This window comes from Poecilia reticulata, chromosome 3 (assembly GCF_904066995.2).
Source record: "Poecilia reticulata chromosome 3, P_reticulata-male-v2, whole genome shotgun sequence".
Taxonomy (NCBI): domain Eukaryota; kingdom Metazoa; phylum Chordata; class Actinopteri; order Cyprinodontiformes; family Poeciliidae; genus Poecilia; species Poecilia reticulata.
Genome location: NC_088832.1, coordinates 18,655,345 through 18,679,616, shown reverse-complemented (window position 1 = coordinate 18,679,616; position 24,272 = coordinate 18,655,345). Strand labels below are relative to the sequence as shown.

Sequence of the window (24,272 nt, the reverse complement as noted above, 5' to 3'; positions counted from 1 at the left end):
GCTAACTAGTTTCCACTTTTTTAAGGTAAAAAGGCCTCTGTGTGTGTAGACTTGTTTTTCCACTGTCAGTTCAAGAACTGAAAAATTAAAATATGCGCTCTTTAAGACCAAAAATGTCAAAAGGTATGCGTGTTGACCTTGACAAAAAGAAGTATTACTCAAAGACCCCAGACAAGCGCTGAAACATCTGCTAAAGGATGTGTACAGTGTTTTGTATTTCTAAAATCCACATCTTGCGCATGCCACTTCTAGTTCTAAAGATTAAAGGAACTGGATGCCACATTACACAACCCCTTTTTTTCACCGCCACTTGCATTGCGCAATGCAGAAACATTTTCAGAAGATCTGCATTTCTTGCACACACAAGAGAATGTATTGTGTGTGAAAGTGCTTGTCCGGACCAGGGCTGTTTTCTACTTCAGCGTTCTATTTCAGAGAAATGTCGGTGCATTTGTATTAGAACTAATGAACCGTACTAAAAATGCAGTAGAAGTAGATCCCTTGAGGCTGGTCAGGTGTGTCGTACTCTATTCTTCAAGATGTCAACAAATACGGCACAGCCACAGAATGAAAATTTGTATCATTTAATTAGAGGCACACTTCATTTATTTTAATCTGTTTTATGCACCTTGATTGTTTCTCAATATATATTTTCTAATTAACTTGGATTGATCAAAATGCATTGATTCTGTAGCCTTATTAAATAACCTCCTCCAAGCTCTCCTTGCTTATTTTTCATAATTAATGTTGCTGTTAGTACGTGGCTGTGGGGGATTTTAATGTATCTGCGTTCAAACTAATTTGGAAAGAGGTGGAGGTTTGTGATGTGATAGAAAAGTAAAAAATAAAAAAAACACCCAAAAATCACATAAATCACCACAATATGACAGATTAGCTTAAGATCATGTCGTTTTTGTCAGATGAGGTCAAGTCACCAGCGCCATCCACCCATCAGCATTGACCTTGGTTGTTGGAGTCACTGCGTACTTACTTGCAAGCAGGCTTGCTCACATGCGTTCATGTTCGCTTGCTTGGACAAAATGCCATTTCAAACCCAGCGGGCTCTTTAATTTTGATTGATGACTCAGTTTATCTTTGGAATAACAGTCCACTGATTTGTCGCACCACCTTGGTAGCAGCCTCCTTCTCTCTCCCCTCATCCTCAACCCTTATCCCCATCACCCACCCCCGCCCATATGAAAATGATATTAGAAACAAAATGAGATCTGAAATTTTGTGTTTGACAAGCAGCTTGGTAAGGGGGATTTATAGGTGGGCTTAATCCATGGAAATTTTATGCTAATAGTACTGCTTGCCCAGCAATCTAGTTGAAAATTAATCAGGGGGGCTGGATGGAGAAGACGGGAGAAAAGAGGGGAGGAGATAGGTTACTCCATAAACACCCTTCACCCTCCTCACCCCCATTCCCTCTCCTCAGCTCTGAATCTCATCAGAAATAGCCATGGGGTGTTGTCTTTGTGATGGGGCGGGGAGAGAAATGGGGAGTCAGAAAATTACACTGCAGCTTAGCACTGATTGATGCAGTAATGTATGCACCAACGTATGCAGCCATGCAGGGAGCTGCCGTATTATGGATTAGAGCTTCCCTTTTCCAACGGTCCCCTCCTGCATGACAGGAAATACACATTTAGCCACAGATCCATACACACAAACACACACACTTCTTAAAAGCCAATTGAGCTTTGCTCATATTCTATTTACCTTGTTTAGCCCTTGGTGGTGCATCCTTTTGTGTGCAGTTAGCTTTGTATCGAAATGGTGATTCAGCCTTCGTTGGTTTATTCCTTCCCATATCTCGTCACATCTTCTACTTTACACGCACAGGCTCTGCATATTCATTCCTTATCCTCCCTTTACCCTCAGACTCACCATTACGGTTACTCGCTAATGAAGTCATTATTAGATTTTACTGGTTTTAAAACAACACAATTAGGACTATGGCCTTAATGATGTTTTCAAGTTAAATGCAAACTAATTGCTTTCTCCCACTTCTCTGTCTCATTTCCTCTGCAGGCTTGCAGCTCAGCAGGAATGAACAGAGTAGATGAATCACTGAATTGTTTCATAGGCATGCGGGTGTTTTTGGTGCCTTTTTTTTTCTTAACCGTGTTGCGAGCCAGCGTGATTTATTATTTTTACCCCAAGAGACATCTGTTACACCATTCCCTGTTTTTGTAATGCATCATCAGCCAGAGGAAAAGTAATATTATCCAGCCTGGGATATTGCACTCTGGAGTCTAATAATCTAATGTATACTAGGGCTGTTGTCATTAAATTGCCAGTGGAGCTGTTGGAAGATGCTGGGTGAGTACACATCTTTTGCTCTCTGAATTCCCACCAATATTTGTGTTTTGTCCTGCTCACACACAAATTATTCGACAACCTCAGATTTCCACATGCAACACCTGGGTAGGTCTGCTAATGACGTCTTAGTCTTACAGAAAGTGAATTGACACTGAGCTCCAGGAATGCTGGAACGATTAGGGGTTAATAAAATCACACTTTGTTTTGAGATCAGGGTCATTCGGTTATTTAAAATACAGTCTACTAGGTCACTGATAAAGGAAAATACATCACTCTCATTCTGTTGCAAACTTCAGAGTAATACATCTTTATTTAACTATGCCAACTAAATAAAGTGGGCCTACTCTTTCTTTTCAAGTGATTCAGGTAGAAAAGCCGTGTGGAGGCTGCTAGGAGACAGACAGGAGACATTGATGCTAATCAACAATCTCTCTGTGGAGCTGCAAGTGGCGGCCCTGCCTGCCTGCGAGCATGCTTTAGTTCTTATTAAGGAGAAAGGAGCCAGTGATGCACCTGAATATTCAAGTGAGGTCTGCAAGGTGAAGGGCAATACATGACGCCGACGTTGAGCTCCATTATTTATCCATCTCATGTGACAGAAGCCTTCTGTTTCTGTAGGTCAATAGTGTCTCTTTTCATTTTTGTAAACCAAGCAACATCATTTTTCTTTTACACACACTAAAGGATATTAGCTTTTTCTGTACCTTCAGAAATTTGTTCAGCTGTCTGCCAGATGTAATCTTGAATTTGTGTTGATTAACCCGCTGTCCCCATGTTTCACACTATGTATGTTCCCTTCGCTATGGTTGTTCCAGGTGAGCAAACTAAATCGGGCAAATCATAACCCACTGGCGTCTTCCTCTTGGTTATTGCAAACTTTTACTTACACAATAAAATAATTTGGTTTAAAAAAGAAAATCTGTTTCTTCAGCTCTCTAGACTTCAAGGATAATTTGGATTGGCTACAAAATTGGTAGTTACTTGGCTGATTAAGCAGAGAGTTCGAAGTGTCGAAAGATGTAGTGTGTTAACAAGCAGACAGATATCAGCAGCAGTTGTGTTTGTTGAACCAAAAGTTCAATGTACACTCTTCTGTTTTGAGAAAGGGAGCATGTAGATTTGATTTTCCTTGGAGCCACAACAAAAGCTTTCGAGATCAAATGTGCAAAAGAAAACAATATTCTAACCTGACAACAGATTGGCAAAGCCAAGAAGATGGAAACTTGATCTGAAATATTGCAGATCATCCAGGTTGCAGGTTGTCAATGCACTGCCAACCTCGTAACGTCAATGCCCCTGTCTGTAGCAGAGCAAGATACAGTATGCACAGCTCTGGACTGATCGGTTCCTCTCGGCCATATTCAACCCTTTTTGAGTGCAACTGACTAAGGTTCACAACCTTCAGAAAGTTTTTTGCTTTTTGGAAAGCTGTTGCAAATTCTTCTTCTGAGTTTTATTTTAAAGTCTTCATTAGTGCTACAATGTCAAACTGGAATGATTTTGAGCATTAAGAATCCACTCAGAGGCTCAATTAAGTATCTGTTGCTTATGTTTTATATATAAAAATGTTTTATAAAGCACATTTGATTAGTTATTTATTATGTAAGTTTTTGGCAATGATAAAAATCTATTTGGTTTAAAATAATCTGCTTTGTTGGAGTTGAAAAAGAGATTGATGTTTTCAAAACATCCAGAGAGAAAAAGTTTTGTTTTGAATTCTACAAATACAACATTATGCTCATCCTTTGATTTTGAGATTAACCTCATGGGATATTTTGTGGTTGTCTTATATGGTGAGCAGTTGTAAAATCTGCAGGTAGCCTTTGTTGTAATTAACAGAACTGTGAACCTAACATTTCCCTATACCCAAATAAAGGTGCCCACTGAGAAAGGCCCTTGCATATAAAGCCTGTACCCACAGCAGTGACTAATTGTTTGTTATGTCAGGGCTCGTCGGGCCTGTTTGCCTTTAATGGAGTGTGGTGCGGTGATCCATCAGCCTGTCGAGGTAGCCTGATGTCAGCTGAAGTGGTTGTGTGTCAGTGGGGCGACTGCACCGTAGACGTGTGATTTAGTGCCCTGCTTCTTGTGCTGCCTTGTGCCTTTCCCTCCAGCCTTGCGCTGAAGCCCACTCCTCTCTTCTTCCTCCCTGTCTTCTCTTCTCACACCAGATTGATTACCTGAGCAACTGGCTCATGACACTCGCCATCTTCTGGCAACCTTTTAGTGCCGTTTTATAGATGGTTAGTGCACCTCATTTGGCTATTTATACATCCGCAAGTGGCCATGAAATATAGATTTGTCTTGATGGGTGTCAACATCGTGGCTATGGAGCCGGAGCACGGTGACACCTCATTATTTTAATGGTGTGAGATGAAGAGGCTCCATGGCGGGGAGTCATTTTCAAGCGTTGCTAAATGATACTGTTTTTATTTTCATTTAATATTTCGAGTCATATTTTACTCCCAGCAGTAGGATTTTGTTTTCGCTGCATTTGGTTTGCACCCAGAGCCGGGTTTAGGGTGAGGCGGAGATGTAACTAACAATGGAAGAGAACACAACGAGCCTTTTTACTGCTCTCTCTTTGTCTCGGTCGCCAAAGGAAAAAAAACACAAAAAAAACACTCTTTCTATGTGAATGTCAAGGTGGTTGTGATGTGTGACCTGTCATTGCAGGCTCGCAGATGAACGTATTTTACTCCATTCACAGCCAAGGTCTCAGAGGTAATTAGGTGGTGGCACCCACTAAGTGCGACGTGCTGGTTAATTGAATAGTTAACACATCTGAGGCAGGCCTGCACAGACTGGAGGTGACACCTGTCAGGGAGTCGATCCCCACCGACCCAGGACATTTCCTGCTCTGCCTGATACATATGTCATCTTTGAGGAAATCCCAAATTAGCGGCATGCCACTGAGCGAGTGCAGTGCAGCAGGTGTCCAGATAGCTGGAGGCTGGAAAAAGGCAGGCACTTCTGTGCTCTGTCCTTCAAGACAATATGTAAAGCTTGGAGCACCTATCCTTATTTAACCTCGGGGCATTTCTGTGGTTATGTGACAGGACAGTGACAATGCCTTGTGTGTGTCTGTGTGTGCACGTGCTCACCTCACCTGGCTCACCCCTAGCCCAAGGCATCCAGGAGTGGAATGTACATCATGGTGAGATCCTTCCACCTCAGAAAAGATTTGCCAGGCATTTATGCTGCTGATTGCAGAAAGTTCATTGTTTATTAAGTGACACTTACTGTAACGACTCTTAAGAACATGTTGCAGGTCTTAAAGAGATTTTAGACTTTAGCAGACAGACAGCTGACTGCAGGCACTGGTTCCATCAGTGGCCAATACAGTCAGACAGAGATAACAGCTGTGGCTAGAGAAGGTTTTCCACAGTTGAGTGAGACCTGGAGGCTGCTCACAGCCATACCACTGAAATGGAGCTCACAGCAAATGGAACCAATACCAGTTTTCTGCAAATTAATTGAGCAGTCGGCTCACTCACTCACTCACAGGCACTATGATACACTTCTCTCCACTGTAGTCTAATATATGGATTGCTGCACTGAGCACAGACAAATCTGTTGAAAATATAGAAATCTATATAGAGAAAACAGTATCATGCAGCTTGACTGCATTATGTCATCAATATAACATGTAAAGGCCCAGCAGGCTACCATTCAGACTAACTGAATGGCCTGGAACGATGTAAAATATCTGCATTCAGTCTGAGAAATTATCATACGGTTCAACGGTTTTCAGGAATGACTGCAGTTCTAAATGCTTGTAACCCAAATTCAGTGTATTTAAGGCATGGTGGCTGAAGTCTTTTATTATTTTTCTGTCAAACTGTAATATCTCAATTTATTTTCTGTTGTTTTTGCCTTACTCTCACATCCCATTAGTCACTCTTCATCTAATATGGTTCAAAATGGATTAAATCATGGAATGAAAAGGAAAGATGATGATTGAATTTATATTAGTTTGATGGAGAGATCTGAAAGATAGTTGTGTATAATGTGATCTACTCTGGTGCCCTGGTTTCAATACATTGTGAGAGTTTCACCTTTAAATGCTAACAGGGGGACTGACAAGTGTCCTTTGAACTTGAATCACCTCAACTTCTGTTTTTTGTGCAATAAACAAATACAGGCAACAATAATACAAACTGTTTCAAAAGTAAGCATTTATCCTTTTCACAGTACTTGGGAAATACTTAAACTTTGGTCTTCCTTTATTATGACCCCTTTGGATTTGTCAGGTGGAGACCACAAATTACAGGATGGCTCCTGTTGTTATTACTGTAATTGACTGAATGCAAATCTTTTGTATTTATGTCAAAAGTTCAGTGCACCCTTTATGGATAAGAGTGGAGATGCTAACATTTAGATCATTTAGCAAAGTTTGTCAGCTATGTATGATGAAAGTCTGCTATCCTGCTAAATTGATCATGAGCATAAATAATAGTTAGTTAGACTGTTGATTTAATGATGCAATTTTTTGTATGTTGAGTTGAATTTTTTTTTTCTTGGCTATTTGAGTGTTCAGTGGTCTCTCTCCCATCCCATCCCCTGCGTTTCTCAGCAGCTTTGTGGGTATGTGGGGCTGTGGCTCAATAGGCAGATCATTCCAGGTCAGAGTCCTCTTGTGCAATCAGGTGTTTAACTGGCCTGCTAAAGTGGGACGGGAGCATCTTAACCAGCACATTGCCAAAGGTCTGATGTTCACTCAGCCTCTGGGACTGCTGTGAGTAAACGCGCCACCTGCCAATAGGCATTAGTGCGGATTTAGTAATTAAGTGATAGGGTGAGGACTAAATTGGGTGTTTGTGGGCTGGCAAGCCACCCCAAGGTCCCTTTAGCCATGCAGATAGGGGATTCTAATTGCCAGGAATATTGATCAGACAGGCGAGGGGGGTACGCAGGGAATTCACAAGCCATCGATTAGCTGTTACTACACCTCACTTGTCAATGGAGGAGAGAGGTGAGCATTGGAAAACCTCCAGGCTTTTCCCACAGTATCCTTCACCACCAGCAGCGCCTGACACACATCCAGACACTATTGGAGTCTGTGACACAGCATGTTTCTGTAGAATTACTGCATATCAATTGTATATCTGTGAACCAGCTTTATTTTGACGCAGGTGACTCCCGAGTTCAATTGAGACTCCCGAGTCTGCAAATGACTCGGGAGTCATAACTTGCAAATGAGTTGGTGGATGAGCATGCATGTGTTCAAAGTAAATCTGTACTTGCACAGCTTTTTTTTCTGCTATAAAATTGGTCTCCGTAAGTTTTTAGGATTGTTATATTGTTATTAGTTAATGGATTGAAATGGGACTTTAAATTTGGATGTCCTGTGATCATTGATTTGTTAATTCACCTCACTAAGGAAACTTTTCTTTCTGAGCTTTAGAGCCTTCTTCTTTCACTCTGAACTTGTCGTTTGCTCTACTGTTATTCATTAGCATCTCCAAGAAATAAAACATAAAACATCAGTTAGGATTTTCACACAGCTTCTAAGCTAAATTTCAAAGCTTGCACGCAGTTGGGTGTAATAAAGGAGATTTTATCCGAGGCAAATTCACAGCAGGCTAACATATAATGACAAACAATTAAGGGATGGGATTTGATTTTAGGATGTTGCTTTTGAGAGTATGCTGCCAATTGAATTGCAGAAACTAAAAGTTGCTACTGTACTTTTTCCCTATGATGTGGGAAAAAAACAACAACTTTGGGTGCAGAAGAAAAAGAAAAAAAACAACCTGACATCCAAATGTAAACCCTGGAGTCAGCGGCTGCTGTTTTAGCCATGAAAGCACACAATAAAGAAATTACATGAGTTCTAGGATAGATTCCTCTCTCATTGCTAAGCTCAGACAAAAATTCATAAATACAGTAATTCCCCTTACAGATTTCTTTTATCTATTTTTCTTTGTTTTCGTTTATGTTCCGCTTAAATGTACTTGATTATCAAACAAATTTTGCTACTGGTTAAAAATAAGTGAGGAAAATCTAAAAAGTTAATCTGAATTGAATATAAGTCCATACTTTAATTAGGTCACTCCATAAATTTATGCTGTTTGTTTGTTTGTTTGTTTGTTTGTTTGTTTGTTTGTTTGTTTGTTTGTTTGTTTGTTTGTTTGTTTGTTTGTTTGTTTGGTTCAGCGATCAGAGAGGTTGTATTTAAAATGTTCATATATAAAATGACAATTTTGTTTTCTGATAAAAAAGGAAGTTATATATGGTTATATCTTTATGTAAGTACAGACACCAAAGTTTTTTTATGAAATGAATAATATAGGGTCAAGGGCCCTGCGATAGACTGGCGACCTGTCCAGGGTGACCCCGCCTCTCGCCCGAAACGTTAGCTGGAGATGGGCACCAGCAACCCTCCTGACCCCACTAAGGGACAAGGGTGCAAGAAAATGGATGGATGAATAATATAGGTCCAGGTAAATGTAATAGAAAACAGAGAAAGTGTCACTGACAGATAGCTGTATCATATCTCTGAGAGTAAAACTTGATAAAGCAGAAGTTTATGAGAGCAGTCTCAGGTTGTGTTTCCACATTTGAGCTGAAATGAGCTGCAGAAACAGCAGCAGTAAGAAGGTTTTCTGGCCAGCAGTCACTAGCCTGAGTCATTTAGAGCCTATTACAAAACATCAATATATTGATGGAAGTAAGTGTCTCAATGTGCTGCTCTGTAAACACACTGCTGGTTTCATTGAGCATGTTTTATCTGCTTGAATCTTATCTGGACTCAGATCTTTTTATCTTCCGCACTCCGTTATTGCAGTTTTGGCCTTACAGCTTCATATTTGAATCACGGCGCCTTTTATTTGTGCAACGGCCTAGTAATTCTATATTGGTTTTAAATTTAGTCAAATGTGTTCTGCTTATGTTTCCTATATAAATTTCAGTTTGTTCTCTGCATTGAAATTTTCACAGACACTTTCTGTATAAATGGATGCAGCATGTTAGCATGCCTTGTTCAGCAGAAACAGGCCAAGCTGCTCGATCAACAGGTCAAAATGCTCGGAAAAAAAGAAGCAAAAAGGATCAATAACCTCAGAGAAGTCTTGACATAACTCAGTAAGGTCAAAATGTATTTATGAAATTCCTGAATATATTTCACTTCTCTGACATTCTCCATTACAAATGCTTTTGTGTCGGAATTGTACAACTTTACTTTTAATTTACTTTTATATATAAATATAACTTAATTTTAAAAATATTGGGGTTATTTTGATTTCTTTCATTGTTATTTTGGGTTATAATAATCCAAAGGATGAAGAACAGAAAATGTATTTCATATAATGTTTCTCCCATTCTAATTATATTTAAATATAATATTTGGCTTCTGGTAGGATTTCTAAAATAATAGGCCTGGTATTGTAGCTTCTGTAATTAGTTGCTATTTAGATATTGCTAAAAACAAACTTGCCAGAGTTTTGGTTATTAGTATTTTAACACCACGAGTTTGTGATCAAAGCCATATGTTCTGAACTATCTAGAACATTTAAACTGTTTGACTTGAAAAGTCTTTTGGACATTTCTGAATGGTGATTGTCCCTCCTTGCTTGTCTTCTGATTGAAGCCAAGCTGCAACCGTTTATACAGCACTCAGTTACCCTCCAGCCATGCTCACAAATTGAATTAATTTCGTCTGAATTTGTGTTTTCAATCTCGTAATTATTTTTTTAACCCCAGAGGAAGCCAAGAGAAATGAGTCACATCTTCACAAGTGGTGAAATTCGATGGTCTATGATTTAACACCAACCAAAGGGACAGGAGCCCGAAGCGTTGCAATTTACCAACCATTCATCTGTTAGCCGATTCAATCACACCACATTTAACATCTTTCAGAAAATTTGATAAATCTGATGGAAAAACTTTTCTGCTTAAATTAATCTCCTTAATCCCAATTTGATCTTGCGAATAAGCTGTATCTTTTGTCTGTGTCCTTAAATCTGCCACAAAAAGTCAACGAAAGGTGAACAAACTCTTAAACCGCAGATGTAGCTTCATTTAGATAAAAGAACTGATTACACGACATGAGGAGTGTCCACCCTCCATTACTGTTGTCGTCAGACGTTTGGCAAATGTAGCCGGAACCGTGATGAGCTACCAGGGTTTATCTGAGGGAAAATAAAAGTACTTTTTCTCAACTTTAAGTTCAAATTAACTTTTAAGTTCAAATAAAAGCTCAAATTAGCTGTTAGCCAAAAATATTAGTCAAAACAGAAGTCGTAACTGTATTTCACATAAAATGGAATTTTAGATGTCTCTGGAGAAGAAACTAAAGCAGCTGCGCCTATCGACAGAAGGTGAATGCAAACTAATAAACACTTCAAGGGTTGAATCATGTTTGAAATTCAAACTATTTATCTCATTGTTTTGGTTATAACTTTGCCAAGAATCATCCACGCACACATGCAATGATTGCAAAGTTCTACTGTCGGCATTTGTGTACCTCAGCTTTAGCAGCATAGCGTATCTTTGCAGTTTGGGACTTTTGGTCAATCCAAGTGCCAACCTAAACATATAACACCATTAGGCCTATGCTTCACAGAATTAGAACCAACAATTAATGTCTATTAGATTTCTACCTTGAAGATGTTTTGTTTTGTCACTGCCCGACTTTTTCTTTGTGAACAGAAATATCTTTTGTTTGCGGTGTAGCTTTTTGCCAGTTAGTCAGAAACAAAAGCACATGAACTTGTGCAAATATTCCCTGGGCTTCTAGTGTTGTATAAAAAGAACAAGTAAATGTGAAGATCCATTTAGCATATAGTCCATATTTAATTGCCTGTGACCAGGAAGAGTCCTGGGTTGACTAGCTGTCTATGTGACGTCTCATTTTGTCCAAATGACCAGCTGGCAGAAGTAGCCAGCAGGAAAAGACCCAGCTTGAAACTGAAATGATAATTAAGCCACTCATTAGTAACAAAGACTGACATAGTGGACCAGTTAATGCACTTGGCTAGACATTTGGCCAGGATCGTGCTTTAAGCAGCACTTAGAAAACAGCACTGCAGGCTCCAAACACAACTATGCTGAGAACAATAAGGCTAAGAAAATGTTTACATTTTTCTTTGACAGTAATGCTTTTTGTTTAGTCACACTGTATATTTTGGTCTATTTTGATCACAGTATGGAAATGCCAATCCAGATATTTTGTTCCTAGTACACATTCTGGTTATTAAAGATATATTATTTTCCAATACTCCTTTACAATCAAAACTTGCACATTGCTCACTGTATGTTATCAAAACCAGTCTTAAGGTAATGACTGATGCCTAAGTAGATTTACAACAGTTTGACGTGCTGGCCCACGTCAAATGCTGATCATTTCTTTCTCTTTTTTTTGCATCTTTATATGTGTTTCTTGCATTGTTGTGCAAAGCTCTTCGATTGCTTGCTTTATTTTCTCTGCAGCATGACATACATAAACTGATTGGCTTATATTTGATCAAGTAGCAACCTGTTCAATGTGTCAAAATTGTTTTTGTCAATTTTGTTGATTTGACCGTATATAAATCTGAATTTGAAACTAATTTGTTTATCTTGTAAAAAGCCTTGAAGTAGCATTTGGTTTAACTTGGTGTTATGTTAAGTCAACTCAACTGAACTAAGTTAAGTTAGTTCAGTCACACAGCAGTAGTTACTTAGGGTGTTATTGGCTGAAACTTGGATGTTTTATGGTACTTTGTGTGTTCTGAGTTAGTAGATGGATGGGGAACCTCACGCGAAAACGTATAAATTATTTGATTTGTCTCTTTGTTCTTCATTAAGTTCCTGAACAGTGCAGCTCAAACTACTGTACATCTAAAATATTTACTTCATAGAGTTCCCTTGCTGCAAGGACTCCTGAATAATACACAGTAGCATGTAAATACATGGTGTAAACTCTTTCTGTACATTAACATAACGTAACATGTGTTATGTTAATTTTAGTGTTTAGTATTCTAAAAACACTAAATTGTTTTATGAACTGCAGATACAATATTCCTAACAGTAACCAGAAAAACGGTCATGTTGACACGATTGAAAATTGCTATACAGATTTTATTGGTTAAATTGTAACTTGTTTTGTTTCATAAAGCTGTGACCTTCTCTGCTTCCCAAAAGCTGATTAGATAATGAAGTCTTTCTCCACAAGCCTGAGTGGCAAGTATTGTTAAATGCAGACAATTGGGAAGCCTTAGTGTTTGTTTTGTCTTTTGTTTGTTAGATCTTTGTTCCAGTTTGCACGTCCTTATGTACATATTTCTGCTCGATCTTTGCTCTGCAGTGCCATTTCCTTTACTGATGTGAGTGACAGCATTTGTATGATTGCTTAGACACGTGTCTTTTAGACTGCACCACTGGCTGACTCCTGAGTCAAGAGCAGATTTCAGGCTGAACTGTAAAGCCTACCATCAGCTTTCTTAAGTGCTGTCAGTGTCACATGGAAACAACAACGCTGCAGCCCCTTAATTGGTTTAGGAAAAGCATTATTGTCATTTTGCCGAAAGTAAACTGCGCTGAAGAAGATGAAGTCCAAGATTCTGCCCCCTCCTCGATACCCCACACAACCAACCTGACAAAATAATAATAATAATAATAATAATGATTATATGCCATGTATGTTTTTTTGTGATTTCTGTTTTCACTTTTGCTTTTAGAAATAATTGCTGTTGGTTGTGTGGGAGCATCAGAAGAAGGGCATTAATGATTCTTGCTGGCTGCATGGAGGAATTGCACTGCGGTGGGCTGGAAAGAGCACTCATTTACTATCCGAGTGTTGAATATGTGTGAGAGATGGCATGTTAGTGTTTCTGCCTGAATGTGTTTGGTAATATATTTTTAGCTGTTTCCTGCCTTTTGTTTTGCAGTGGATATTGTGTGGCATCTATTGTAATTAAATTTCCTGTGTGCATGTCTGTGTTTGTCTGATCACTTTAATATGTGTGTGTGTGTGTGTGTGTGTGTGTGTGTGTGTGTGTGCGTGTGTGTGTGTGTGTGTGTGTGTGTGTGTGCGTGCGTGCGTGCGTGCGTGCGTGCGTGTGTGTGTTTGTGTGTAAAGTATGTGCATGGCTGTGCTGTTTTTTTTTTTTTTAATGGCTTAGCTGGTGGATGCTGCAGGTGGATGATCAGACTGGGAGCAGACTGGGGCTGATCTGCGATCACACAGGGATTATGGGGGATATGGAGCTATACAGCATTCCAGGGCTGCCTCCAGTTAGGCTCATCTCCGCCATGCTCCCCTCACACACACCACTTTAATTGCCTTTGCTTCTTTCATTACTTTTATTGCCTCTCCTCTGCATTGCTTGCTCCCCGGGCTTGTGGAAAGGTCATTGTGATGGCAGTGGTGTACTCACAGCCACCCTCTCTGACGAGTAGAAAATGGCTGTGGGGCCGAAGCTTTCAGGGAAATAGAGACCCACAGTGAGTATGGACTGTCTTTACAAATTATATGGTAAATATATATTTTTAAGTGAATCTGTGAAGCAAGTGTGTGCCAGCGTATAATCTCGACAGTAAGATGGATTCCCATTTGGGGGCAGTCTCACAATGGAAATATACAAAACACAACAAGTCTGACAACCTGTATGCAAACAGTATTATTAAAAAGAAAAATGAAGATGGAAAATGCATTATCGTTATTAAAAATGACTACCTTCATCATCTGAGAAGGAACTGGGCGTTGTTTGAGAACTAATGGCTCTTCCAGTAAGTATTAAGAAGGCGACAGCCCTCAGATAAACGGCATTTTCATGTCGTCTTGCATCTCTTGCTCACAATACTGAGTTACAAAGGAGCATCGGTTCTGACAAAAGTCCACAGTGACTGACAGTTTAAATTATAATACAATAAAGTTTAACTTATGGTTCAACCTCTTAGTCACAAATGTTCTATTATGTTCTTTAATCATGTATGCTCTGTAAACTAAAAGAATATTTTTTTATTGTAATCAACCTAGCGTGCAACGAGTTATCTATAAAATAATATGAAATTAGATTCAACTTTAAAGACACTGACAGAATTATATCAGATCATAATTCTGATACGATATCAGAATTATATCTTACCGATACAAGATATCTTTGTATCTTACAGATTGGTCTGTAAGATGGTAATCATTCCTTATTGGTAGAAAGAGTTTTTGGGACTTGTACTTTCAAGGAGGGCATATTCAGCAGAATAAGAGAGGTGTTATTCTGTGGATGATAGACTGGCAAAGGGTGGTTACCACCATCAGTATGCGAATATGCGCATGAATGGGTAAATTTGGTGTCCTCTGGACAAAAATTGGGTAACACTTTATTTGAAGGGGTGTGCATAAGACTGACATGACACTGTCATAAACATGACATAACATCTGTCTTAAACATGAAGGAGTCTATATAAATGTCTATGACTGTGGTTATGAAGTGTCATTCGGTAAATAATGACACTTTTAATGCAAAGTTGCTCTAAAAGTTGCATTAAAGGTCCATTAAAAATGCCAACTTTGCATGATTTTGTAAATTATGATAATTTAATGCGAAGTTGGCATTTTTAATGGACTTTCACTGAAACTTTTAGAGCAACTTTGCTTTAAAAGTGTCATTATTTACTGAAAGACACTTCATGACAACTGTCATAAACATTCATAAAGACTTCTTTATATTCATGACAGATGTTATGTCATGTTTATGACAGTGTCATGTCAGTCTTATGCACACCCCTTCAAATAAAGTGTTACCAGAAATTGTATAGCCCAAGTGCTATACAAGCACAGACCATTTGTCTTCCTTGTAATTCTGTCACCCATACAAATTTGTGAGTCATAGAGTAAAAGAGACTTTGGATTTACATTTAATTATTCTAAAACTGCTCTGACTTTCATGTTTTTGCACTGCGCTTTGACAAAATTTTCCCAGGTTACAATGTTGTGTAACTCAGAAAAGTGTATCACTCCTGGCTTGTCACTTTTTAACTGTCAGGTTGAGACTTTAGTAATGAAAGATTAGATTCTTTGAGCGGAGAGTGAAACGTGTTTGGGAGTACTGCTGTGTGAGGCAGAAGCTTGGCAGGAGGCTGCAGCTGAAGGAGGAGCTGTGAGTAAATAGGCGGCCCGTTGTACGAGCAAGCGTTTAGGCACCCTGAATGGTTGCCACGGGAAATTAAAGGATTTCTTAAACATACATGAAAGAATCAAAGCAATCCTCCAGGTATGTTTTTGATGAGAAATGGCATTAAAAATATATATTAAGCTCAAAAGTTGTTTTTACACAATATCTCCAATCTAACAAATATGATTCCTTGTAATTCCACATAAATCTCTGAAGTCCCAATTATTTGCAAATGTGTTTTATTTTCAGCTTAGCTTTTTCACTTTTTGTTTTGCTCGTACATTTTTTCATTACGTTTTATCTCCTTACTGGCTGTTGTGTGTGTTCAGCATACAATGAGACCATGAATGGTGTAGACATTGGTGGCAGTGTGGGAGGGTTGTTTTATTTTAATAAAGGTTATGATCATGTCTCACAGAAACAGCTGTGCCCCCAAGGTTGCTTTGCTCTCTCAAACAGACTACTTTAATCTACATCATAAACTACACATTATTCCCTCTTAGAACCAAACTCTCAAAAATTGAAAATAAAACAGTGGTTTGAGTGTGGTAGTGACTGTTGCTCTGTGATGCCCAGGAGATTTTAATGCACGGTTTCAGTGTTTGTATTTTTCAAAGCTTGAGCTCATCAAACTGAGATCATTGGTCTCAAGCCAGAGCTTGAAGGAAACAAAAAAGGTATACGATAAAAACATAGAGTACTGTCGTTCACGTCTCTTTCCAGCTTTATTTTACGTTAAATATCAATGAATAATTTTGCTTAGTTTAGTTTATGACAGTGCTTAACACTGAACTGTGACTAAAAAGATTAACAGTAGTCCATCGTCACTACCTGAACCACTGTTTTTGGTAGAAACGTTATTTCTACATCACTATTTTATCAATAGGTGTAATAGATAACAGACACAACAGTCATGACGCGTATAATGTTATTTTGTATAGTTGACACAGAATTAGCTGACACAAAACATTTTGCCTGTTCAAAATGGTTCCATTTAGGATCTAATTAAAGAGCTTATTTTGACAAAACCAAAGTCGAACTGGTTGTTCTTATTGTAAGACAAGGCAGTGAATGCCTTACAGGCTGGTTGTAGGGCATTCCTTTAAAAATCTGAGTAACCTCTGCACATTTTTCTGAGGAACTGCTTACTTTAAATAAGGTTGCAAAAGTAGAAAATTATAGGAGGCTGTGCTTAATGGATCTTAAATCTCTTGAGTGGAAATCAAAACCAGAAACAAAGAAGAAAACTGAAAACTTCTATTCAAATTGATCAAAGTTTAGCCAAGCTATTGGCAATAATAACAATAACCTAATGTGCTGAATACGTCACAATTTTCCAGAAAACATTGAATGGTTTGAAGTGAAATGGTGACCCTTTTTTGGACTGATGGAAGCAATGTTTTTGCTTTTTTCAGGGAGGTGTAGACAATTTATCAGACAGCATACCAGCTGAATTCAAACCACAGTACATGTACCATTATGCTATGGGAATGTTTCTCACACTATGGTGTCAGGCTAATTCACGCACCAGGGATCATGGATCAGTCTGACTATATCAGAATACCTGAAGAGGTCATGTTGTCTCATGCCAAAAAGTAAATGCCCTTGAAATTCGTCTTTCAACAAAAGATCCACCCAAAACACACAAGTAGACAAACAGCATCTTAGAACCAAACGAGCAGGTTAAAAAGTGACCATCCCCATCTCTGGACCTTAATACAACAAAGAACTCGTGGCAGGATATTAAACATGCTGTTTCTGAGGTAAAACTGAGGTAAAAGCAGACAATTTGTGAAATTGTTGTTCATTTATTGTAGGTTGGAAGAGTTGCTCACTGTACGACATCAGGAAAATCTTATTTTGATATTACAGCTCTAGATATTGATTAGGAATAATTCACATTTTTCATCATAATGTCCCCACTATTCAACATAAATGTGTTAAATCAGCCCCCAAAAACATCCAAGAGGTGTAGCCTTAAGTGTAAAAAACCTACATATAAGTTTTGAGCAATTTATGACTGTGGCATTTGACATAATAAACTGTTCCATCTAAATATTAGCCCAGATATTCAAAGAGAAGCTATATTTTCAAGCATTTTATGTCAAGTTTATAAAGTACAAATGCAGACACTACAAATTTCAAACCATCTATCTTTACCCCTTTCATCACTTTCTGTAGATCAATACAAATTTCATAATTTTCCTCACATTTTGTTGTGGAAAAACAATGTGCAGTGTTTCCAATCACAATATATTAGGATATTTTGACTTACAAATTCAAGAATATTGAATATTTTGAACAATCCTGATATCTTGCTGGTCACAGAGTGATAACTTGTCAGTACTTGTTTCCTTTTTGCTTTGGAAAGTGCAGTTTCAATGCAGTTATACAACATGAAAAGTTATTCACCAGATTTATTGAAACAGTGAATGAGAAAAGTATATGTTTTAGATTATTTTCATACTAGTTTTGCTAGTACCAAAGAATTTTTTTCTTTTCTTTTTTGAGAACAAAAGTTGCTTGAAGGGCTGAAATTCAGTCAAGGTATGGAGTCCATCATCTCGTTACTGTGATACTCCTGGCTTTGCTCCTCTCCCAAAAGAGGGACAGCAAGCCTGTACAAGCCATCTGTGACTACATGTTCCCTGTTTTTACTTTGGCCCACTCCAGAGACCTCAGTGACAAAGAAGAAAGCTTTCAGGCAGAGCAGGAACGTTCCTGGAGTGGCTCATCTAAAACACAGGTCAATAGAAACACTCAGCAACACATCACAGACGCTGAAAAACAAAGATGCTTCATAACTCCGAGGACTCTATTGTCTGTCATGGTGGGGAATTGTTTTTCTTGCCCTGGGATTAGCATAGGATTCGATGTGTTTGTTTGACTAATGGTCAGTGTTTTGCGGCTGTAAAATCAGCAGCCCAAGAGTCTTGGAAAGTCAAAACATTAGCGTTTGAAATGCCACCATCCTCCCTGGTGGATGTCGCTAATGAAGGCTTGGTACCACGTCCCTGCTAGAGCAGAGGTTCTCCTTTACATACAAACACATTAAGCACATTTCTTGTTCTTCACCCACAATGACCTTCTCTTTAGTCTGCTCGGCTGCAGCTAACCTGTGTGCTCCATTAATGACTGATGGCAAAAGCTTGTTAACACTGAAGACACTTTTCTGCTGGGAAATGTTTGAGACTGACAAAGAGAATCTATAATCTAAGGACAATGAAAGGCGCTGGAGAAAAATGTCTCTACTCCCTGGGGTAGTTTGGTCCTCCGGTAGTTTACAAACTTTCCACACCGAAGACCCGAGGACTCTCCATAAGTGTCTCTGCTACTGGTCACTGACGGCCCACAGGACACATCTCCCAACCTAAGGCAGAACAGAAACTTTCAACTCTTTCTAAATAAAATATGAATTCAATGTGTTTCTTTTGAAAGGGTTGCTTATTGATGGAATCATATCTTATGGCCAAAAAAAAAAAAAAAGTAATTTTCCTCAGCCAGAATCTCCTTGCCTCAGAGTAAGCCCAGCTTGTGTTACCTGGCATTTTCTTGCAACGCATTCTTATCCCACATCCTCTTAAATTGAAAGCAGGGAAATTGGAGCTGATTGAAGGGATTCGGTTTTGGTGATGGAAGGACAGAAGCGGCGTGAGAGTACGAAGAGAAAGCTGTGAACCCAATCTGCCGTGTGTTGACTGTACTGATTAGGGGCTTGTGCTAAGAAGAGCCTCTCTATCCCCTCATTCCTTCTGTTTACTTTGAACCTCACAACTCCTTTCAACACAAGCACCCTTCTCATCTCACCCTCAGCTGGATCACCTGCATCACAGGAGGCACATGTCTTTGTACGCCATTCAGACCAATTAAGAAGATGACAGCTTAACTTGGGCTAGAATGAGCAAGTTAGCATTTTCATTGCACAGGGGCCATAAGCCATGTTTAGTAATATAAGGAGAGTAGTAAAACGTAGCGAAACCTCCAGCATTCTTTATAAGCGGGTGTTCCACATTGGATAAAGCCAGCTGGAAAGCCAGCCGATTGCGGCTACTGGAACAACGTTCAGCTAATGTTTTGCAACATTTCGAAAATCTTTGGGGAGCAATAATTGGAGCATTGGCCTTAACCAAGCAAACTAGAGACACAAGGAATTATGCGCAGATAAATAAGGGGTGGAATAGAAAAAGAGAAGCCGGGAAAATGGCACATCTATTTTCACGCAGCATGTTTGCTTATTTATGATATCTAAAGGCCTGGTCTGGTCTGGATGCGTGGCGGGGGATGCGGAAATAACACAGCCAGCCTATTGCCCTCAGCGTCCGACTCCCCAGCTTTCATTAAGTGTCATTACCAGTACTTTCCAAAAAGCTGGCCAGCCTGAGACCTTACATCCCCTCTGCAGATAGTTGTCCATGCATATGGATGTATTTCTGATCCCTCTTATCCACCACTGAGGAGGGGGAATTAAGGCAGCGAAAGGCAGAGGACAGAGCTTAAAGGCGGCATCCATATCTGACTGTTATGGCCAAGATGAAGCTGTTAATTCATCTCATGGTCAGTTTTCATGCTGCGCTTGTCGTTTTCAGAATGTCACTCACGTTATCAGCATAGATTTTTATTTTATTTACTCTCATTTGCATGACCATGTGGGTTATTTACACCCATTTCAGACTGAGCAAACGCATTTAATGTTCTTGCGAGGAATTGTATTTTCGTTGCAGCCAGTGTAAAATATCTATGCCATTTTAAATTGTGAATGTCGAGCAGCACGGTATTCATTAGCAATTTGCTATTGTTGCTCCGTTGCTTTGAGGCTGTCTCTTGATTGATGGCGGAGGTTGTTGTGTTTATTTGTATATCGGGCTCTGAAAAATTCATATTGTATGCTTTTTCGAGCAGAAGTTATCGAGATTCGGTGTAAATGGTACTTGGGATTAGATTTTCACAGCAGATTGCTGTTATTAAGGGAAAAAAAGCCTACCCCTTTGAGCAGTCATCTTCCTGGGAGGCAATCCATTTCTTTTTCACGCAGCCCCGAGTGCCGGACCAGGCTCTTAATGCACTGAAGCAAAAGTGCTTCGGTCCGCAACCTTTCACGCCTTCAGCTCTCCTTTATGTGATTGAATAGTTAATAACTATAAGTCGCCTTTGAAAGCTTTGTGCCTCCATCCTTCTGAGGCACTGCTTGTCTTTTTGTTTGCTTGGTTGTTATACCTGCCCGCTGATCTGTCTGTCTGCATGTCTGTTTGCCCCCGATGGCAAGTCGACTGTTAGCCCACCTCCTCTGCACCAGCCCCTCTGACTTTTATCTTTGCGTCCCGCCTGACTTGAAGCCTGTGTGTCTGGCTGTCTTGGTTTGTACATCCGAATATTGAGGGGTTTTTTTTGTTATCTTGTGCTTCCTGTTTATCTTCCTGTACATTTACACAAGCCGACAGACTCCCGCCTCACACAGCTTATTAGCTCATCCCACGCTCGCAGCTCTGGCAGAATGTGACCCTGCCTAATTGTGTACCATGCTCATTTGTTCTCCCTGCATGATGTGACTATTGCTTATTTATTCTCCCCAGGGCTTCCATCCCACATTAAAATGATTGACTCATTTCATTCACTGCACATTTTCAAGCTTTATTTGATAAGCTCGTTTCTCTTGGCATTCAAATCCTTCCTCTCGCGATGCTTAAAAGTTCTAATGTCGCCGAGGCATATTGCAGTTCACAGTCGGGTTTGTTTCTTCAGCTAATTATCCGAGTTGTGGAATAATTTTGCACGTGTGATGTTTCCTTTCCGGTGGAACTGAGCCATATACAAAAGGCTAGACATTAACAATGCAGTCAGAATGGTTGAGGAGCCAATTGTGTACAGCAAGCTGGCAGACGCGGTCAACAAGAAGCTTAAGTGGGATTGGGACGCTGTTGAAGCTTAGCCAGAATAAGCAGAGCAAATTTGCATTCTGTTAAAATTTCTGTCTCCTTACAGACCTGTTTTCCAAATGAAAACGCCATCAACCGATCATGTAATAAGGGAATGTTTTGACGAAGAAAAGGAGCCTAACAACCTTCTGCAGTCAAGGGACTTTGGTAAGATTGTTAATTTTTGTGATTTTCCTCCCCGCCCCCTGTTGACAGTCGGTGTTTCCTCCCTGAAGTGTCTGAATATCGACCAGGCCTCAGTGACACCACATCTGCTGGAAATTTCAGGTGATGTGTTGGTGTGTAATGAGAAAGACTATAACAGGCATGTATAATTGTTAAACAGTTTTTATTCCTCTAAAAAAAATGGACCAAAATGATATTGAAACTCTGTAACCATGTCAAGTCAGTATTTGACATGGTTACAGAGTATTTTAACCTGTCCTTGAAGCATTTTCAGTTCATTAATTGTTATGTTTTGCAAATCCATCTTGTTAAATTTTGCACAATATTTAAAGCTGTGTTACTACTGACTGAGAAACGTTTTTCTGCAGTGGTTAAAAACAATGTGACTTTTCTTTTCATTGGTGGTATTTCGAGAAAGGGTTCAAGTTAAATATTTAATATTGAAAAAGAAAAAAAAAATTGGAGGGAGAGGATCCACTTACAACCAGAACAAAAACTGGTATTACTGCTTAAATTACAAGATTGCGTTTCGACAACAGCAGGTAAAAGAAAACAGAGTCCGTGCCTTCCTAATCTGTAAATACAGATGAACATCTTTTGTTTCTAACAGCCTTTTGTGATCTTTGATCATCCAGTTACTGGAATGTTTCTTGTTCTTTTGCAGGTATTTGACTACAAGAGGAATGTTGATTACAAGAGGAGAGAGGCAGCAGATGAATCAAAATATCATAGCCTTTTGTTTTTCATCTGCTATTATGGCTGCAGAGTTGGAAAGACTTTCTTCTGAAGATCTTATCCCTGAGGGGACCCGGCCCTTTGCAGACATTTCTTACATTTTGGAAATTACTGCGATTGAGAAAATTCTACTTTTAGTATTGTAACGACCTTCAATCATCAGTGAAAAGAACTAAAACATGTTCAAGCGATGAAATATGAAGATACATAAAATGAACATTGAATACAGGCTGGGAAATCAGAGCCGTTGCTAATTGTTCTGTGTCGACTTTTACCTTAAAGCACTATGTTGTACTTTTAATCTGTTATATGTTGATCTTTATTGTGATTATTGCATTTCTGTAAGTTGACATCTACAAAAGAAGATATGCTTAAGTGGCACCCGGCAACTACTCCTAAAGTCAAATGCCCACAAGTCAAAACCCCCAAAAATCTTAATGAGTATGGCCAGATAGAAAAGGAATTTCTGCAAAAATAAAAGAATAATAAAGGTATCAAACCCTTAACAAGTCTGCCTTTGTTCTTCCACTCCACCCACCACAAGCAGGCATCGCTGCAGCTCTGAGGGCAGCTCTGAGAGTTCCATGCCCATCGGCCTTCAATCACATGGGATGTCTGAGTTTGACAGTATAAAGTCTTTCTTCTAGAACAAAATAAGACCCCTAAGCAATAGTGGATGAGCTGTTAGTAACTCTGCACTCCATGGGGAAGTAGATCAAGCTTGATAGTACAGTATACACAAAGTGCTGGTTTGGGATAAGACAATGGACCTTTGAAAGCAGGACTGGATGCCACGACGCTCCCCACATTTCTTGCCATTTGCTTCTCTGCAAATGCATCTTTGTTGTTTTTAAAACTGACAAGAATAAAACAAAGTTCCCCCCTTAATTTCTACGATGAAAGTGTTCAACTATGTAATGTTACGCACTTTTCCCAATGAATTGCAGGAGAAGATTGTAGAAGATATGAATTGAATTTTAAAATGGTGTGAGATAGGAGGGAAGTTATCCACTTACTGGCAATACGAATGGATTTATTTAGTATTAACACACAGATGACTTGGTTCCTTCTCGCGGTTGAAGCCATATTTAAAATACTTCCAGCTTTAATGTCAATATTCAACACTTTGAGTGTCCGAGAAAACTAAAACTTACCAAGTATTGTTAGTCAGTACCAAGGATCTTTCCATGATATCATGTTTAGATGTGATCTTTATCCTTCTATATCATGATATTGATATCCTGCAAAGGATTAGCTGATATTTGCAAATACATGGACTCATAATAAATAGGAAAAAAAAAATTATATATATATATATATATACACACTACCTGCAGATTAGTGTCACGTCATGCAGGTGTAGGGAATATTGAATTGAATATTAATGGACCAGAGATCAGACACAAATATTAAGACGACACTTTGACATAATGACATAGGCAACCCCTATTAGGATTTTTAAACTTCTTTATTGTATACAGTTAAAAGCTGAAAATAATTGATACCACTTGCAAATTGTGAGTCTGAGGATAAATGTAATGTTTTACATCATTTCATTTTGTCCCAAACTGTTCTAAAGCTCCTTAATTACCCTGATTAATGGGGGAAAAATGTTTTTATCAACTCAAAAGGTGAAAAAAAGAAAAGTATTTCTGCATAAAACAAAAGAGCTGCATCTCCAGATTGTGTTAAGTAATGAAAATAAATGATAAGAAAAACAGACCTCAACAACAGTCTGCTGAGGATCTTGGTCTTGGGAGTGAGCTTTAGATTACGGTGATTCCAAAGAGGGCTTCCAGCTTCAAAGATTTGGTCGCAATGAATGGTCAGTGACGTCACTGACCATGTAGTTCAATACTGAAATAGCTTCAATAAAGAGAAAATTAATATTCATAAGCTAAACTGCCAATTGGCAGACCTGAAATTGACTTAGAGTTGGAAAAATTTAACAAAACCCCCCTGAAATCAGAATTTAAGTTTGGAACGTTAGACTTCCTGAATAGGCCCCAAGTTCCAT

At 39.0% G+C, this 24,272-nt stretch overlaps 1 long non-coding RNA gene across 5 annotated transcripts in view; it reads left to right on the top strand.

The window, feature by feature from the left end:
* Window positions 1-23,503, top strand: part of LOC145551099 (uncharacterized) — a 134,548-nt gene extending 111,045 nt beyond the window's left edge. For 3 of the 5 annotated variants that reach the window (XR_014086898.1, XR_014086899.1, XR_014086900.1), the window contains 2 exons: window positions 21,402-21,502; window positions 22,185-23,496. This is a non-coding gene — a long non-coding RNA (uncharacterized LOC145551099). Of the gene's footprint in view, window positions 1-21,401; window positions 21,503-21,570; window positions 21,623-22,184 lie in introns of all 5 variants that reach the window. The other 2 variants (XR_014086902.1, XR_014086901.1) reach the window with 2 other exon arrangements.
* The last annotated feature ends 769 nt before the right edge of the window (window positions 23,504-24,272 follow it).